A 16,522-nucleotide genomic window follows, 5' to 3' on the forward strand; every position below is an offset into this window, starting at 1 on the left:
GTGAGAAAAAGTGATAAAAAGTCATAGAATAGATTATAACTTGTCAAAAAAGTCATATTATAATTATTTGTCGAGAAAAAGTGATAAAAAGTCATGAGTATAGTTATGTCGAAAAAAGGTGATAAAAAAGTCATGGTATAGCATGTCCAGAAAAAGTCATAAAAATTCATGAGTATGAGTATGTTGAAAAAGTCATGGTATAGTATGTTGAAAAAAGTGACAAAACAGTCATGGTATAGTGTTGAAAAAAGGTGATAAAAGCGTCATGGTATGAGTATGTCGAAAAAGTTATAGTAAAAGTCATAATTATACAATGTTGAAAAAGGTGATAAAAGTCATGGTATAGTATGTTGGAAAAAGTGATAAAAATTCATTGAGTATAGTATGTGAAGAAAGTCATGGTATAGTATGTGAGAAAAAGGTCATTTGTAATTGTATGTGGGAAAAAGTCATGGTATGGTATGTCGAAAAAAAGTCATGGTTTATGGTATGTCGAAAAAAGAGTGATAAAAAGTCATATTAGCATGTGAAAAAGTCATAGTAAGTATGTCTAAAAAGTGATAAAAAGTTATAGTATAATATATGAAAAAGTCATAGAATAGTATGTGGAAAAGTGATAAAAAGTCATAGTATGGTATGTCGAAAAAGTTATAATTACAATTATATTGAAAAAGTCATGTGTTATAGTATGTTGAAAAAGTGAAGAAAAAGTCATAGTATGGTATGTGAAAAAAGTGATAAAAGTAATATGGTATGAGTATGTGAAAAAAGTGATAAAAAGTCATAGTAAAGTATGTGAAAAAAAGTCATAGTTGTTGAATAAAGTGATAAAATAATGTATGGTATGTCGAACAAAGTGATAAAAAGTGGCATAACATGTTGAAAAAATGATAAAAAAGTCAGAACAATTATGTTGAAAAAAGTGATAAAAATATATTGAAAAAGCATTCATAGTATAGTATGTCAAAACATCATAGTATATAATTATGTGAAAAAGTGATTAAAAAGTCATAAGGTATGTTGAAAAAAAGTGATAAAAGTCATAGTATTGTATGTCAAAATTTGAAAAATAGTCATGTTATGTATGTCGTTACAAAGTGAAGGAAAAGTTGATATGGTATGTGAAAAACATAGTGTATAGTATGTGGAAAAAAGGTGATAAAAGGTCATGGTATATCGTGGAAAAGAATTGATAAAGAGTCATGGTAGAGTATGTTGAAAAAGTGATAAAAATCATAGTATAGTATTTGAAAAAAAAGTGATAAAAGTCATGAGGTATATAGGTGGAAAAAATTGATAAAAGAGTCATGGTATGGTATGTTGAAAAAAGAGTGATAAAAATTCATAGTATAGGTATGTGGAAAAAGTCATGGTATGGTTGTGGAAAAAGTCATAGTATGGTGTGTGGAAAAGTCATGGTATAGTATGTTGAAAAAGTGATAAAAGTCATATTAGCATGTGAAAAAGAGTGATAAAAAAGTCATAGTATAGTATATCGAAAAAAGTCATAGAATAAGGTATGTGAAAAAGTATTAAAGTCATGTATAGTATGGGAAAAGGTTATAATCATTATATTGAAAAAAGGTCATGGTATATGTATGTTAATAAAAGTGAAGAAAAAAGTCATGGTATAATATGTTGAAAAAGTGATAAAAGATCATATTAGCATGTCGAAAAAATGAGTTAAAAGTCATAGTAAGTATGTCTAAAAGTGATAAAAAGTTATAGTATAATATATAGAAAAAAGTCATAGAATGGTATGTCGAGAAAAAGTGTTAGAGTCTTGTAAGGTATAGTATAGAAAAAGTCATGGTATAGCATGTGAAGAAACATTTATAAAAGTCATGGTATGAGTATGTTGAAAAGAGTGATAAAAAAGTCATAGAATAGTATGTTGAAAAATATTGAAAAAGTCATAGTATGGTATGTCGAGCAAAGTGATAAAAAAGTCGGCATAATATGTTGAAAAATGAAATAAAAGTCAAGAACACTATGTTGAAAAAATGTTCAAAGTTATATGGTATGAGTATGTTCGAGAAAAAGTCGTATGGTATGAGTATGTAGGAAAAAGTCATGGTATGGTTGGTCGAAAAAGTCCTGGTATAGTATGTCGGAAAAGTCATGGTATAGTATGTCGAAAAAAGTCATGGTATGAGTATGTCGGAGAAAAGTCATGGTATAGTATGTGAAAAAGGTCCTTAGTATAGTATGTGAGGAAAAGTCATGGTATTATGAAGATATGTAAAGTCATGGTATAGTATGTGGGAGAAAAAGTCTAATGTATAAGTATGTCGAAAAAAGTGATAGTAAAGTATGTCTAAAAGTGATAAAAGGTTATAGTATAATATAGAAAAAAGTCATAGAATAGTTGTGGAAAAAGTGATAAAGTCATAGTATAGTAAGCGAAAAAAGTCTATTGTAGTACATGGAAAACATTTATAAAGATGTCATGGTATAGTATGTTGAAAAAGTGATAAAAAGTCATAGAATGGTATGTTGAAAAATATTGAAAAGAAGTAAATTATAGGTATGTCGAACCAAAGTGATAAAGTCGACATAATATGTTGAAAAATGAAAAAAGTCAGAATCGTATGTTGAAAAAATGATAAAATTCATAGTATAGTATGTCGGAAAAGTCATGGTATAGTGTATGAGGTATAGTGTCGAAAAAGTCATGGTATAGTATGTCGAAAAAGTCATGGTTATGGTAGTAGGAAAAAAGTCATGGTATAATTATTGAAAAAAGTCATGGTATAGTATATGAGGAAAAAGTCATGGTATAGTATGTCGAAAAAAGTGATAAAAGAATCATTATTAGCATGTCGAAAAAGTGATAAAAAGTTATAGTATAATATTCGAAAAAAGGGTCATATTGGTATGTCGAAAAAAGTGATAAAAAAGTCATGAGTATAGTATGTCGAAAAAGTTATAGTACAGTATATTGAAAAAAGTCTAATTGTATAGTGTATGTTGAAAAAAGTGAAAGAAAAAAGTCAAAGTATAACATGTTGAAAAAAGTGATAAAAAGTCATAGTATGGTATGTGAAGAAGTTATAGTAAAAGGTCATAAGTATACAATGTTGAAAAAAGTGATAAAAAAGTCATGAGTATTAGTATGTTGAAAAGAGTGATAAAAATTCATAGTATGGTATGTGGGAAAAGTCATGGTATAGTATGTCGGGGAAAAGTCATGGTATAGTATGTGAAAAAAGAGTGATAAAAATCATATTAGCATGTCGAAAAAGTGATTAAAAAGTCATAGTAAGTATGTCTAAAAGTGATAAAAAGTTATAAGTATAATATATCGAAAAAAGTCATAGAATAGTATGTGAGAAAAGTGATAAAGTCATAGTATAGTATGTCAGAAAGTTATAATTACAGTTATTGAAAAAAGGTCATAGTATAGTATGTTGAAAAAAGGAGTAATAAAAGTAATAGTTATAGTATGTTGAAAAAAAATTATAAAAGTCAGGTATATATATAGTTATGTGAAAAGTCATGGTATAGTTATGTGGAAAAAGATATTAAAAGTCATTGTTATTATATGTCAAAAAGGTGATTAAAAGTCATAGTGTGAGTATGTGGAAAAAAAGTGATAAAAAGTCATAGTATGGTATGTGAAAAAGTAATAAAAAGTGGTATTTATAGTATGTTGAAAAAAAGTAATAAAAGTTATAGTATGGTATGTCAAAAGAAGTGATAATAATCATGGTATGAGTATGTTGAAAAAAGTGATAAAAAGTCATGAGTATAGGTATGTGAGAAAAAAGTGATAAAAAGTCATAGAATAGATTATAACATGTCAAAAAGTCATATTATAGTATATGAAAAAAAAGTGATAAAAGTCATTAGTATAGTATGTTGGAAAAAAGGTGATAAAAAGTCATAGTATAGCATGTGAAAAAAAGTCATAAAAAAGTCATGAGTATAGTATGTTGAAAAAGTCATAGTTATGGTATGTTGAAAAAAGGGTGCAAAACAGTCATAGTTATAGTGTTGAAAAAAAGTGTAAAAGAATCATGAGTAAAGTTATGTGAGAAAAAAGTCATAGTTGTTGAATAAAAGTGAAAAATTCAATGTATAGTATGTCGAACAAAGTGATAAAAAGTGGCATAACATGTTGAAAAAAATGATAAAAAGTCAGAACAGTATGTTGAAAAAAAGTGATAAAAATATATTGAAAAACATTCATAGTATAGTATGTCAAAACAATCATAGTATATAGTATGTCGAAAAAGTGATTAAAAAAGTCATAGTATGTTGAAAAAAGTGATAAAAAAGTCATAGTATAGTATGTCAAAAATATTGAAAAAATAGTCATAGTATATATGCATGTGGTGCAAAGTGAAAAAGAGTCGATTATGGTATGTGAGAAAAACATAATTATAGTATGTGAAAAAAAGTGTTAAAAAAGGTCATGGTATATCGTGGAAAAATTGATAAAAGTCATTGGTAAGTATGTTGAAAAAAGAGTGATAAAAATTCCTATAGTATAGTATGTGAGAAAAAGTGATAAAAAGTCATGGTATATCGTGGAAAAAAGTTGATAAAGAGGTCATGGTATGTATGTTGAAAAAGTGATAAAATCACTTAGTATAGTTATGTCGGAAAAAGACATGGTATGGTATGTCGGAAAAGTCATGGTATGGTATGTGAAAAAAGTCATAGTATTAGTATGTGGAGAAAAAGTCATGGTATAGTATGTTGAAAAGTGATAAAAAGTCTTATTAGCATGTCGAAAAAGTGATAAAAAGTCATAGTATAGTATATCGAGAAAAAAGTCATAGAATAGGTATGTGAAAAAGTGATAAAAATTCATGTATAAGTATGTCGGGAAAAAGTCATGGTATAGTATGTGGGAAAAAGTCATGGTATAGTATGTCGAAAAAAGTGATAAAAAAGTCTATTAGCATGTCGAAAAGTGATTAAAAAGTCATAGTAAGGTATGTCTAAAAGTGATAAAAAGTTATAGTATAATATATAGAAAAAGTCATAGAATAGTATGTGAAAAAGGTGTTAAAAAGTCATAGTATTATAGTATGTTGAAAAAGGGTTATAGTGCAATTATATTGAAAAAAGTCATATTATGTATGTTGAAAAAGTGAGAAAAAGTCTAGTTATAGGTATGTTGAAAAAAGTGATAAAGTAATGTTTATAGTATGTTGAAAAAAATTATAAAAGTCAGGGTATATATGAGTATGTCGGAAAAAGTCATGAGTATAGTATGTGAAAAAAGAGTATTAAAAGTCATGAGTATGGTATGTCAAAAAGTGATTAAAAGTCATAGTGTGGTATGTGGAAAAAAGTGATAAAAAGTCATAATATGGTATGTCGAAAAAGGTAATAAAAAAGTGATGAGTATGTATGTTGAAAAAAAGTAATAAAGTTATGGTATAGTGTATGTCAAAAGGAGTGATAATAATCATGGTATAGTATGTTGAAAAAAGTGATAAAAAAGTCATGGGTATGAGTATGTGAAAAAGGTGATAAAAAGTCATAGAATAGGTTATAACATGTCAAAAAGTCATATTATGAATTTTTATCGAAAAAGTGATAAAAAGTCATGAGTATAGGTATGTCGAAAAAAGTTGATAAAAGGTCATGTATAGCATGTGAAAAAAAGTCATAAAAATTCATAGTATAGTATGTTGAAAAAGTCATAGTATGAGTATGTTGAAAAAAGTGTCAAAACAGTCATAGTATGTGTTGAAAAAGTGATAAAAACGTCATTAAGTATGGTGTCTGAAAAAGTTATAGTAAAGAGTCATAGTATACAATGTTGAAAAAAAGTGATAAAAAAGTCATAGGTATAGTATGTTGGAAAAAGTGATAAAAATTCCTTAGGTATAGTATGTGGGAAAAGTCATGGTATGGTTATGGAGAAAAAGTCATGGTATAGTATGTGGGAAAAGAGTATGGTATTGGTATGTCGAAAAAGAGTCATGTGTATGGTATCGAAAAAAGTGATAAAAGTCATATTAGCATGTCGAAAAGTCATAATAGAGTATGTCTAAAAGTGATAAAAAGTTATAGTATAATATATAGAAAAAGAGTCATAGAATAGTTATGTCGAAAAAGGTGATAAAAAGTCATAGTATAGTATGTCGAGAAAAAGTTATAGTACAGTATATTGAAAAAGAGTCATAGTATAGTATGTTGAAAAAAGTGAAGAAAAAAGTCATTAGTATAGTTATGTGAAAAAAAGTGATAAAAGTAATAGTATAGTATGTGAAAAAAAGTGATAAAAAAGTCATGAGTAAAGTATGTCGAAAAAAGTCATAGTTGTTGAATAAAGTAGTAAAAAATGTCAATGTATGAGTTATGTAGAGCAAAGAGTGATAAAAAGGTTGACATAATATGTTGAAAAAAGATAAAAAAAAGTCAGAACAATTATGTTGAAAAAAGTGATAAAAAATATATTGAAAAAGCATTCATAGTATGAGTATGTCAAAACAATCATAGTATATGTTTGTCGAAAAAAGGAGGTGATTAAAAAGTCATAGTATGTTGAAAAAAAAGTGATAAAAGTCATAGTATAGGTATGTCAAAATATTGAAAAATAGTCATAGTATATAGCATGTAGTTACAAAGTGAAAAAAGAGTCGATTATAGTAATGTGCGAAAAACATAGTTATAATTAATGTCGAAAAAAGTGATAAAAAAGGTCGTAATTGCTGATTGGAAAAAATTGATAAAAGTCATGGTAGAGTATGTTGAAAAAAGTGATAAAAATTCATAGTATAGGTATGTCGAAAAAAAGTGATAAAAAGTCATGGTATGTCATTGGAAAAAAATTGATAAAAGTCATGGTATAGTATGTTGAAAAAGTGATAAAAATTCATAGGTATAGTATGTGAGGAAAAAAAAAGTCATGGGTATAGTGTTGAGAAAAAAAGTCATAATTATAGTATGTCGGAGAAAAGGTCATGGTATACTATGTTGAAAAAGTGATAAAAAGTCATATTAGCGTGTCGAAAAGTGATAAAAAAATCATAGTATAGTATACTCGAAAAAAAGTCATAGAATAGTATGTCGAAAAAAAGTGATAAAAAGTCATAAGTATGGTATGTAGAAAAAGTTATAGTACAGTATATTGAAAAAAGTCATGGTATAGTATGTTAAAAGAATGAAAAGGTCATAGTATAATATGTTGAAAAAAGTGATAAAAGTTCTATTAGCATGTCGAAAAATGATTAAAAAGTCATAGTAAGTATGTCTAAAAAGTGTATAAAAAGTTATAGTATAATATATAGAAAAAAGTCATAGAATAATTATGTCGAAAAAAGTGATAAAGTCATAGTATAGTTATGAAAAAAGTCATGGTATAGCATGTGGAAAACATTTATAAAGAGAGTCATGGTATAGTATGTTGAAAAAGTGATAAAAAGTATAGAATAGTTATGTTGAAAAATATTGAAAAAAGTCATGTGTATAGTATGTCGAACAAAGTGATAAAAGTCGGCATAATATGTTGAAAAAATGATAAAAAGTTAGAACACTATGTTGAAAAAATGATAAAAATTCATAGTATAGGTATGTGGAAAAGTCATGAGTATAGTATGTGAAAAAAGAATCATGTATGGTATAGTATGTGAGGAAAAAGTCATGGTATAGTATGTCGAAAAAAAAGTGATGTAATAGTATGTCTAAAAGAGTGATAAAAAGTTATAGTATAATATAGAAAAAAGTCATAGAATAGTTATGTCGAAAAAAGTGATTAAAGTCATAGTATATGTATAAGGAAAAAGTCATGGTATAGCATGTGGAAACATTTATAAAAAGTCATGGTATAAGTATGTTGAAAAGAATTGATAAAAAGTCATAGAATAGTATGTTGAAAAAAAGTGATAAAAGTAAAGGCATAATATGTTGAAAAAATGATAAAAAAGTCAAGAACACTATGTTGAAAAAATGATAAAAATTCATGAGTATAGTATGTAAGAGTCATGGTATAGTATGTCGGAGAAAAGTCATGGTATAGTATGTCGAAAAAAAGTCCTGGTATAGTATGTGAAGGAAAAGTCATGGTATAATTATGTGAAAAAAGTCATGGTATAGTATGTCGGAGAAAAGTCATGGTATAGTATGTCGAAAAAAGTGATAAAAAGTCATATTAGATGTCCGAAAAAGTGTAAAAAGTTATAGTATAATATAACGAAAAAGTCATAGAATTAGTATGTCGAAAAAGTGATAAAAAGTCATAGTATAGTATGTCGAAAAAGAGTTATAGTACATTATATTGAAAAAGTCATGGTATAGTATGTTGAAAAAAGTGAAGAAAAAGGTCAAAGGTATAACATGTTGAAAAAGTGATAAAAAGTCATAGTATAGTTATGTGAGAAAAAGTTATAGTAAAAGTCATAGTAGTACAATGTTGAAAAAGTGATAAAAAGTCATAGTATATGTATGTTGAAAAAAGTGTAAAAAGTCATAGTATAGTATGTGGGAGAAAAAGTCATGGTATAGTATGTGAAAAGTCATGGTATAAGGTATGGAAAAGTCTGGTATAGTATGTCGGAGAAAAAGTATGGTATAGTTATAGTAAGTATATTAAATGTTGAAAGTGATAAAGTCTAGTATAGTATGTTGAAAGTGATAAAATTCATAGTATGGTATGTGGGAAAATATGGTGTAGTATGTGGGAAAGTTGGTATAGTATGTTAAAAGTGATAAAAGTCATATTAGCATGTCGAAAAATGATTAAAAGTCATGATGGTATGTCTAAAAGTGATAAAAGTTATAGTATAATATATCGAAAAAAGTCATAGAATGGTAATATTGAAAAAGTGATAAAAGGTCATAGTATGGGTATGTCGAAGAGATTATAGTACAGTTATATTGAAAAAAAGTCATAGTATAGTATGTTGAAAAAAAAGTAATAAAAAGTAATGGTATGGTATGTTGAAAAAATTATAAAGAGTCAGGTATATAGTATGCAGAAGTCATAGTATGGTATGTAGAAAAAAGTATTAAAAGTCATAGTATGGTATGTCAAAAAGTGATTAAAAGTCATGGTGTGGTATGTGGAAAAAGTGATAAGTCATGGTATAGTATGTCGAAAAAGTAATAAAAAGTGATAGTATAGTATGTTGAAAAGTAATAAAAGTTATAGTATGGTATGTCAAAAGTGATAATAATCATAGTATAGTATGTTGAAAAAAGTGATAAAAGGATCATGGTATAGTATGAGAAAAAGTGATAAAAGTCATAGAATAGATTATAACATGTCAAAAGTCATATTAGTACATTGTAAAAAAAGGTGATAAAAAGTCATAGTATAGTATGTTGAAAAAAAGTGATAAAAAGTCATGGTATAGCATGTCGAGAAAAGTCATAAAAATTCATGGTATGAGTGTATGTTGAAAAGTCATAGTATGGTATGTTGAAAAAAAAGTCAAAACAGTCATAGTATAGTGTTGAAAAAAGTGATAAAAGTCATAGTAAAGTATGTGAAAAGTCATAGTTGTTGAATAAAGTGATAAAATGTCAATGTATGAGTGTGTTAGAACAAAGTGATAAAAGTCGGCATAACATGTTGAAAAATGATAAAAAGTCACAGAAAGTATGTTGAAAAAAGTGATAAAAAATATATTGAAAAACATTCATGGTATAGTATGTCAAAACAATCATAGTATATGGTATGTAAAAAGTGATTAAAAAAGTCATGGTATGTTGAAAAAAGTGATAAAAAGTCATAGTATGGTATGTCAAAAAAGAAAAATAGTCATAGTATATAGCATGTAGTACGTAAAAGTGAAAGGTTGGTATAGTATGTGAAAAACATAATAGTATAGTATGTCGAAAAAAAGTGATAAAAGGTCATGGTATATCGTGGAAAAAAATTGATAAAGAAGTCATGGTAGAGTATGTTGAAAAAAGTGATAAAAAATTCATAGTATAGTATGTCGAAAAAAAGTGATAAAAAAGTCATGGTATATCGTGGAAAAAAATTGATAAAGAAGTCATGGTATAGTATGTTGAAAAAAGTGATAAAAAATTCATAGTATAGTATGTCGGAAAAAGTCATGGTATAGTATGTCGGAAAAAGTCATGGTATAGTATGTCGAAAAAAGTCATAGTATAGTATGTCGGAAAAAGTCATGGTATAGTATGTTGAAAAAGTGATAAAAAAGTCATATTAGCATGTCGAAAAAGTGATAAAAAAAAGTCATAGTATAGTATATCGAAAAAAGTCATAGAATAGTATGTCAAAAAAAGTGATAAAAAATTCATAGTATAGTATGTCGGAAAAAGTCATGGTATAGTATGTCGGAAAAAGTCATGGTATAGTATGTCGAAAAAAGTGATAAAAAAGTCATATTAGCATGTCGAAAAAGTGATTAAAAAAAAGTCATAGTAAGTATGTCTAAAAAGTGATAAAAAAGTTATAGTATAATATATAGAAAAAAGTCATAGAATAGTATGTCGAAAAAGTGATAAAAAAGTCATAGTATAGTATGTCGAAAAAGTTATAGTGCAGTATATTGAAAAAAGTCATAGTATAGTATGTTGAAAAAAGTGAGAAAAAAGTAATAGTATAGTATGTTGAAAAAAATTATAAAAGTCAGAGTATATATAGTATGTCGAAAAAGTCATAGTATAGTATGTCGAAAAAAGTATTAAAAAGTCATAGTATAGTATGTCAAAAAAGTGATTAAAAAGTCATAGTGTAGTATGTGGAAAAAAGTGATAAAAAGTCATAGTATAGTATGTCGAAAAAAGTAATAAAAAAGTGATAGTATAGTATGTTGAAAAAAGTAATAAAAAGTTATAGTATAGTATGTCAAAAGAAGTGATAATAATCATAGTATAGTATGTTGAAAAAAGTGATAAAAAAGTCATAGTATAGTATGTCGAAAAAAGTGATAAAAAAGTCATAGAATAGATTATAACATGTCAAAAAAGTCATATTATAGTACATCGAAAAAAGTGATAAAAAAGTCATAGTATAGTATGTCGAAAAAAGTGATAAAAAAGTCATAGTATAGCATGTCGAAAAAAGTCATAAAAAATTCATAGTATAGTATGTTGAAAAAGTCATAGTATAGTATGTTGAAAAAAGTGACAAAACAGTCATAGTATAGTGTTGAAAAAAGTGATAAAAACGTCATAGTATAGTATGTCGAAAAAGTTATAGTAAAAGTCATAGTATACAATGTTGAAAAAAGTGATAAAAAAGTCATAGTATAGTATGTTGGAAAAAGTGATAAAAAATTCATAGTATAGTATGTCGGAAAAAGTCATGGTATAGTATGTCGAAAAAAGTCATGGTATAGTATGTCGGAAAAAGTCATGGTATAGTATGTCGAAAAAAGTCATGGTATAGTATGTCGAAAAAAGTGATAAAAAGTCATATTAGCATGTCGAAAAAGTCATAGTAAGTATGTCTAAAAAGTGATAAAAAAGTTATAGTATAATATATAGAAAAAAGTCATAGAATAGTATGTCGAAAAAGTGATAAAAAAGTCATAGTATAGTATGTCGAAAAAGTTATAGTACAGTATATTGAAAAAAGTCATAGTATAGTATGTTGAAAAAAGTGAAGAAAAAGTCATAGTATAGTATGTCGAAAAAAGTGATAAAAGTAATAGTATAGTATGTGGAAAAAAGTGATAAAAAAGTCATAGTAAAGTATGTCGAAAAAAGTCATAGTTGTTGAATAAAGTGATAAAAATGTCAATGTATAGTATGTCGAGCAAAGTGATAAAAAGTCGGCATAACATGTTGAAAAAATGATAAAAAAAAGTCAGAACAGTATGTTGAAAAAAGTGATAAAAAAAAATATATTGAAAAAACATTCATAGTATAGTATGTCAAAACAATCATAGTATATAGTATGTCGAAAAAGTGATTAAAAAAGTCATAGTATGTTGAAAAAAGTGATAAAAAAGTCATAGTATAGTATGTCAAAAATATTGAAAAAATAGTCATAGTATATAGCATGTCGTGCAAAGTGAAAAAGAAGTCGGTATAGTATGTCGAAAAACATAGTATAGTATGTCGAAAAAAAGTGATAAAAAGGTCATGGTATATCGTGGAAAAAAATTGATAAAGAAGTCATGGTAGAGTATGTTGAAAAAAGTGATAAAAAATTCATAGTATAGTATGTCGAAAAAAAGTGATAAAAAAGTCATGGTATATCGTGGAAAAAAATTGATAAAGAAGTCATGGTATAGTATGTTGAAAAAAGTGATAAAAAATTCATAGTATAGTATGTCGGAAAAAGTCATGGTATAGTATGTCGAAAAAAGTCATAGTATAGTATGTCGGAAAAAGTCATGGTATAGTATGTTGAAAAAGTGATAAAAAAGTCATATTAGCATGTCGAAAAAGTGATAAAAAAAAGTCATAGTATAGTATATCGAAAAAAGTCATAGAATAGTATGTCGAAAAAAGTGATAAAAAAGTCATAGTATAGTATGTCGAAAAAGTTATAGTACAGTATATTGAAAAAAGTCATGGTATAGTATGTTAAAAAAGTGAAGAAAAAGTCATAGTATAATATGTTGAAAAAAGTGATAAAAAAGTCATAGTATAGTATGTTGAAAAAAGTGATAAAAAAGTCATAGTATAGTATGTTGAAAAAAGTGATAAAAAATTCATAGTATAGTATGTCGGAAAAAGTCATGGTATAGTATGTCGGAAAAAGTCATAGTATAATATATCGAAAAAAAGTCATAGAATAGTATGTAGAAAAAAGTGATAAAAAAGTCATAGTATAGTATTTCGAAAAAGTAATAGTATAGTATATCGAAAAAAGTCATGGTATATTATGTCAAAAAAAGTGATTAAAAAGTCATAGTATAGCATGTTGAAAAAAGTGATAAAAACTCATAGTATAGTATGTCGAAAAAAGGACGAAAAAAGTCATGGTGTAGTATGTCGAAAAAGCCATTGTATAGATTGTCAAAAAAAGTGATAAAAAGTGATAAAAAAGTCATATTATAGTACATCGAAAAAAGTGATAAAAAAGCCATAGTATAGTATGTAGAAACAGTGATAAAAAGTCATGGTATAGTAGGCTATGTCAAAAAAAAGTGATAAAAAAGTCAAAGTATAGTTTGTCGAAAAAAGTGAAGAAAAAGTCATAGAATAGTATGTCGAAAAAAGTGATAAAAACGTCATAGTATAGTATGTTGAAAAAAGTGATAAAAAAGTCATATTAGCATGTCGAAAAAGTGATAAAAAAAAGTCATAAAATAGTATGTCGAAAAAGTGATAAAAAAGTCATAGTATAGTATGTCGAAAAAGTTATAATACAGTATATTGAAAAAAGTCATAGTATAGTATGTTGAAAAAAGTGAAGAAAAAGTCATAGTATAGTATGTCGAAAAAAGTGATAAAAGTAATAGTATAGTATGTTGAAAAAAATTATAAAAGTCATAGTATATATAGTATGTCGAAAAAGTCATAGTATAGTATGTCGAAAAAAGTATTAAAAAGTCATAGTATAGTATCTCAAAAAAAGTGATTAAAAAGTCATAGTATAGTATGTTGAAAAAAGTGATAAAAAGTCATAGTATAGTATGTCGAAAAAAGTAATAAAAAAGTGATAGTATAGTATGTTGAAAAAAGTAATAAAAAGTTATAGTATAGTATGTCAAAAGAAGTGATAATAATCATAGTATAGTATGTTGAAAAAAGTGATAAAAAAGTGATAGTATAGTATGTCGAAAAAAGTCATATTATAGTACATCAAAAAAAGCGATAAAAAACTCAGTATAGTATGTTGAAAAGTCATAGTATAGTATGTCGAAAAAAGTGATAAAAAAGTCATAGAATAGATTATAGAATGTCAAAAAAATCATATTATAGCACTTCGAAAAAAGTGATAAAAAAGTCATAGTATAGTATGTCGAAAAAAGTGATAAAAAAGTCATAGTATAGCATGTCGAAAAAAGTGATAAAAAATTCATAGTATAGTATGTTGAAAAAGTCATAGTATAGTGTTGAAAAAAGTGATAAAAAAGTCATAGTAAAGTATGTCGAAAAAAGTCATAGTGTAGTATGCCGAAAAAAGTGGTAAAAAAGTCATAGTATAGTATGTCAAAAATATTGGAAAAAAAAAACATAGTATAGTACGTCGAGCAAAGTGATTAAAAAAGTCGGAATAGTATGCCGAGAAACATAGTATAGTATGTAGAAAAAAGTGATGAAGTCATAGTATAGTATGTCGAAAAAAGTGATAAAAAAGTCATAGTATAGTATGTCGGAAAAAGTCATAGTATAGTATGTCGAAAAAAGTGATTAAAAAAGTCATATTAGCATGTCGAAAAAGTGATAAAAAAAGTCATAGTATAGTATGTCGAAAAAGTTATAGTATAATATATCGAAAAAAAAGTCATAGAATAGTATGTCGGAAAAAGTGATAAAAAAGTCATAGTATAGTATTTCAAAAAAGTCATAGTATAGTATTTCGAAAAAGTAATAGTATAGTATATCGAAAAAAGTCATGGTATATTATGTCAAAAAAAGTGATTAAAAAGTCATAGAATAGTATGTTGAAAAAAGTGATACAAACTTCATAGTATAGCATGTTGAAAAACCAACTGAGACACATAGGACTTGAACACTCAACCTTGAGTTCACCAATCATTTTCTTATCCCTCTAAGCCATTTGATCAGATAAGGATTTGAAGTTTTTGAGTTTTGTCTCTTCCACTAGTGTATAGGACCACAAAAGTTTCAGAGTCACATGGGATTTGAACTCTAAACCTTCTATCTACCAATTACGCTCTTTTCCATCTAAGCTAACTGATTTATGACAAAGAAAAAAAAAAAAAAGCAGTATTTTTGGCATATTTGTCTCGTTCACAAAGTATACTGGACCTCAAAACTTCCTCAAAGATAAAAGATTCAAACACTCAACCTAGGATATCTGACCTGACACAAAGCTAATGTTTTCATGAAAAAGTCATAGTATAGTATGTCGAAAGAAATGATAAAAAGTCATAGTATAAAAATATAAAGAAATGATAAAAAGTCATGGTATAGTATGTCGGGAAAAGTGATAAAAATATTATAGTATAGTATGTCAAAAAAGTCATAGTATAGTATGTCAAAAAAAATTATAAAAGTCATAGTATAGTATGTTGAAAAAAATTATAAAAAGTCATAGTAAATATAGTATGTCGAAAAAGTCATAGTATAGTATGTCAACAAAAGTGATAAAAAATTCATAGTATAGCATGTTGAAAAAAAGTGATAAAAAGTCATAGTATAGTATGTCGAAAAAAGTAATAAAAAAGTCATAGTATAGTATGTTGAAAGAAGTGATAAAAGTCATGGTATAGTATGTCAAAAAAAGTAATAAAAAGTTATAGTATAGTATGTCAAAAGAAGTGATAAAAATTATAGTATAGTATGTTGAAAAAAGTCATATAGTATGTCGAAAAAAGTGATAAAAAACTCATAGTATAGTATGTTGAAAAGTCATATTATAGTATTTCGAAAAAAGTGATAAAAAAGTCATAGAATAGATTATAGAATGTCAAAAAAATTCATAGTATAGTATGTCAAAAAAGTCAAAGTATAGTATGTTCGAAATAAGTGATACTATAGTATGTCGAAAGAAGTGATAAAAAAGTGATAGTATTGCACGTCTAAAAATTTTAAATTTTCACTTCTGTAAAGTACATCTTTAAATCTATTGCACCATAGAGGTTTTGAACTCCCAACATTCTGTCTCCCAATCATTTACTTATAACCCTAGGCTAGCTTTCTTGGTAAACACTTCTATGTTTTCATCATTTGGCTCTTCCACTTTGTATGTAGGACCTTAAAACTTACTGAGACATGTAAGACTTGAACACCCAATCTTAGGTTTCCTAATCATGCTCTTATCCCTCTAAGCTATGTGATCTAAAGCAAAAGCTTAGTTTTTGACATATGTGTCACTTTAACTCAGTGTAAACAGACCTATAGGATTTGAAGACTCAACCTTCAATCTCCCATTCATTCTCTTTTCCCTTTAAGCTAACCAACTTATCACAAAAAGCCCTATTTTTGGCATATTTGTCTCTTTCATAAAGTATACCGGACCTCAAAACTTCCTCAAACAAATAAGATTCAAACACTCAACCTTCTGTTTTCCAAGCATTCTCTAATTACTCTAAACTATCTGACCTGACACAAATTTTATGTTTTCGTAAAAAAAGTCATAGTATAGTATGACAAAAAAAGGAATAAAACAGTCATAGTATAGTATGTCGAAAAAAGTGACAAAAAGAGTCATAGTATAGTATGTCATAATAAATGTCATAAAATCTCATAGTATAGTATATCATAAAAAGGTCATAGTATAGTATGCCATAAAAACTAATATAGTATGTCATAAAAAAGTCATAGTATGCTATAAAAATGTCATAAAGAAGTCATGGTTCTGACGTTTGTCGTAAAGATATTTGAGGAGTTGCTAAGAGTCCATGTCCATTAAGCAGCTTGTCATTGACAGCAGGTCTATGAGTGGTGGAGCAGACACAACTATCGATATGCAAACGGATGTTTAAGGACATTTCTCCAC

Source organism: Perca fluviatilis, chromosome 15 (genome assembly GCF_010015445.1).
Source record: "Perca fluviatilis chromosome 15, GENO_Pfluv_1.0, whole genome shotgun sequence".
NCBI classification, from domain to species: domain Eukaryota; kingdom Metazoa; phylum Chordata; class Actinopteri; order Perciformes; family Percidae; genus Perca; species Perca fluviatilis.